Here is a 4548-nt window from a genome sequence, read left to right on the forward strand (position 1 = left end):
AGCTGATTCAAACTTTCAGTGTTTATTTAAATACAGTTTGGTGGGTTTTGCTTTTAGTGCTACAGCTTGCACTGACATTTTTAACGTCAAAATGTTGTATGTGTGCATTTACCTGTCACTCACTCTCTTTAGTGCCGGTGCAATCTACAACACTGCCAGGAGTCCTGCCACATCGCATTTGTATTCTCTCAGCACTGTTTCTCCGGTGTTCTGATAAGAGGAGAGATTACTGTCACGGTGATAAATAAGTTGAAAACAAGCTAAGGTCCTGGAAAGGAATTTAAATGCAGTTCACCAGAGCCTGAGCACCATCATTTCCATTCCTATGATGTGGCAGTGGAGCCCAGGAACTAGAGATGCGCGAGGTCATCAGAGCTAATGAAGCAGTTGAGCATAATGTTGTTTAGAAAATCAAATATTACAATGATGACAGTTTCTTTTTATGTGACGAAAACTGGAATTTTAAACACAGTATCCTCATTTCCGTCAGCAGTTGCACACTTCATTTGAATGACCAGTCATTTATTATAATTTAAGAACTGTCCTCGTGGGCTAGTGGAGAACGTCACCGCCTATCAACAATAACAATAAAGATATCACAAAAAAATACAACGTTAAGTTCAAGCTGCACTAATCATTTTCTCTAATAAAGGCTATCACAAAATCACTTTTAGTATCTAAATGAGAGTTACAGTTTTCGATGAGCCTGTGTGGGAAAATCCCAGCAGATCAGCAGTTTCCTTTTCATGTGTACATAGCTAAATGCATTTAATTTCTGCTATCTCAATGGTTCTTAAAGTGTGGTACGCTTACCACTGGTGGTACTTGAGCTTCCTCTAGTTGTATGCCCCCATTATTTTAAGATTAAATAATATACCATGTTCTGATTAAGAAATTTCTGAAAAATTAAAACGTACAGCTCTGCTATCACTTCTGACATAAATGAAGACAGAAAACGAAACAGCAGTGATGTTTGTAGGGTTACTGAAGTTGGGCTAGCTGGTATATAATGATGTGCAATGTGGTGGCTAGCTACCAGTGATGGGAATAATGGCGTTACAAGTAATGGCATTACTTTTTTCAGTAACGAGTAATCTAACTAATTACTATTCCTATCGTTACAACGCCGTTACAGTTACTAACTATTTTTCAACAAACAGACGGTTAAAGATGTGTTCAGCTTAGCGCATCTTACATCAGTTGCACGGAAGTAGCTGACTACGTAAGTAATCTGGATGCTACAGCTTTAAGCAGCTGCGCGCGCTCCCGGGGACGGTAATCACGATCACTGTCTAGCACAACACCTGGAGCTAAGGGGGCAAAACAATCGCATGAGTGCTGCTGTTTGACTGAGGAAGAATAAAGTATTCGTGGTAAGCCAATCATATGACCACTTAAAGACAAAGCAACAAGGTGATATCTACCAGTTTATAAATTGTGTTGATAGGCCCCGTAAAACCAGAGTCATGATAAACAATATATACGCGGCTCCTTTTCTCTTCTTTTACTGTCTGAGGACAGCGCTAGCAAGCACTCTCTGCCTACCAGTTTTGAGATGTGAGAGATTTGTGACGTTTAGTGTGTTTGGGGTGTGTAGTTAGTCCATATATCCATCCATCTTCCTCCGCTTTATCCGAGGCCGGGTCGCGGGGGCAGCAGCCTAAGCAAAGAAGCCCAGACCTCCCTCTCGCCAGCCATCTCCTCCAGCTTATCCGGGGGAACACCAAGGCGTTCCCAGGCCAGCCGAGAGATATAATCTCTCCAGAGTGTCCTGGGTCTGCCGCGGGGCCTCCTCCCAGTGGGGCATGCCTGGAACACCTCACCCAGGAGGCGCCCAGGGGGCATCCTTGTCAGATGCCCGAACCACCTCAGCTGGCTCCTTTCGATGTGGAGCAGCAGCGGCTCTACTCTGAGCCCCTCCCGGATGGCCGAACTTCTCACCCTATCTCTAAGGGCTACGTAGTTAGTGTGTTGTCTTATGTAGTTAGTGTGTAGTGTTGTGGATAGTTTGGGATAGAAGCAGGAGTGATACACCTGCTGCTGTCAGACCTGCAGGTATCAGGCTGTGATGTTCTCCTTTATAGTGGACAGAAATTATTTTTTTGGAGTGGCACAAATAATTTGTGTGGCATCTTATTGAATGCAGAACAGCTGATTGTTCTGTAAATAGTTTGAAATGGTTATTTGAAAAAAGGTAAAAGGTAAATGGATGCAAATAACTTGTTGTTTGCAAAACTTGTGCATAGGATTTTAGAACTGCCAATTTATATTTGCATTTAAGGTTATGAAATATGATTCATTAAACATGTTTGTGGTTGTTACAGTAAAAAATAAAACTTTTTCTACTCTGATTTTATGTTTTTTGTCTGATTTTAGATCAATTGTGTTAATACAGTATATCAAAATGAAAACAAATTCAGACACGTGAGGTTGTGATGAAAAGGATGATACCAAACAAGGCAAAGTAAATAATTTTTAAAGGTGAAATGTGGAGGGAAAATGAAAAGTAGTTAAAAATGGCCAATTATACCCTGGTCCCCAGAGGGTTAAACTTTTTTTTTTAAAGTAACGCTATAGTTACTTTTCAAGTAATTAATTACTTTTAGAATATTGTAACTCAGTTACTAACTCAGTTACTTTTTTGAAGAAGTAACTAGTAACTATAATTAATTACTTTTTCAAAGTAACTTGCCCAACACTGCTAGCTACACAGCTATGGTTAGCATAACATAAACACAGTGAATCTGAAGATGAACGCTAACTTTTTTCCACCTGATCAAAGTTAACGTGAGGGTTCCCGATGGTCAGTCTGGCAGGATGCTGTAAAAGGACCAAACTTCAGTCAGGAGAACAGCTGAGATAATCCATCCACAATTCAAGGTTAGCCACTAATATACTGCTGCACGGGCTGGGCTGTAGTTACATCGTAAGGTTTTAAAAACTGAGCTTTAAAACTAATAGTGGTAATAAAAACCAAGAGAGAGGCCGACAGTGATCACTGAATTTTTTTCAGGGGCTTGTTCAGATTAAATGGAACAAGATACAAAGCACTAAAACATGTTAAAAACGAAACAGCCTTAATAAACACAGAGTAGTAGCAGAGAAGCAGGGTTCATACGGCATCACTCAAGACTGGATATCCCACCGGCTGTGAATGTTTTAATGCAGTATAGTTGTTATTATTATCACTTGTCACATCTTGTTTATGACAAATAACATTCATACAAGACAGGCCTTCAGTCATAAGGATGTACTTCAACAGCCATATATTTTATGAGGTGGTACTCAATGTGCTATCTGATTAGCTGAATACATATTTCCATTAACAAGCAGCTGAAGAGGTGTGCCTAATGAAATGACAAGTGAATGTGTTCCAACCATTTTTGTGCATAGGTACAAAACGTGACTGCATCACCCAGCTTGAGTCCAAGAGTAGAAGACTCCCAGTATATGCAAATAAACACAAAATACAAAATGATAATTAAAGTTAGATTTTAGACATGAAAACATGTCTCACTTATGGTGCAGGGCTTCAAAATTGCAGCGTCTTTCTGTGGAGTCTCAGACTCTTATTCCCTTATTATTACTTCTCTGCAGTGAAAAGTGGTCTTCACACTAATTCTTCATTGCAGTCCCCATTCAGTTTCTGTAATTGAAAAAAGATAGGAAACCCATTATTGTGCCTGTGAAGAGCGGCTTTTTGGGAAGTTTTGCAAGAGTGCATCAACCACTCTCACTCTGTCTCCTATGCAATTACCTCTGTGAGCATCCTGTGACTCCTGAGACTGCTGCTGGCAGACCCAATTAAACCAGTTAACAATCATTCTAATTAGCAAAGTTGCTCTGCAGAGAAAATGGAGCTGCGTTAGTTGAAGGTGTGCTGCCGCTGCACTCAGATCCACATTCATTACGGACAAACAAAAGATGCTGCGTTTCAAAGGCGCAGTGGTTAATATGGGGGCTGTTTACTCCTGCCAAGTGAAATCTGTTTTAAAGAACGAATTACAGGAATCAGCCTCCAACCAGAAGGGCTGTTGTTTACGGTTAAAAAAGCCTAGTGTGATGTGATGCCACCAAGTCCATTACAAATTGCCTAAAATTTGTTGGTTGAAGACACAGGGGTAGATTAATTGGGATTTTATACACTGACAATACTAAAAAAGGAAGGACAGGAATTGTATTTCTTTTTTAATCTGAAATATTGAATTGAAAAGTTGATACGTATTGTCAAAGCAATCTGCAGCTGCTTTTCCTCTGGAACCATGCACACATAGGCAGGTAAACAACCATGTTGGAGCCAGAAAAACAAAGGAGAAGAAAGGTGAATAGCATATGTTGCCAAATCATATGCTATAAGATCTGGATCCTAAAATAAAACTTTCCACTTATGACAAGACAAGGGCTTAAAAATCAAAACTATATAACTAGTTAACATATGTAACAATTTTTTTGAAAATTATATCACAGATTTAAGTATTGAAAATTTGTTGCACTTCCATGGCGCAACCTACATTAAATTTTAAGGATTAAAGATGGAGGATATCATTA

This window comes from Neolamprologus brichardi, chromosome 4, assembly GCF_056152115.1.
Source record: "Neolamprologus brichardi isolate AB-2024 chromosome 4, ASM5615211v1, whole genome shotgun sequence".
NCBI classification, from domain to species: domain Eukaryota; kingdom Metazoa; phylum Chordata; class Actinopteri; order Cichliformes; family Cichlidae; genus Neolamprologus; species Neolamprologus brichardi.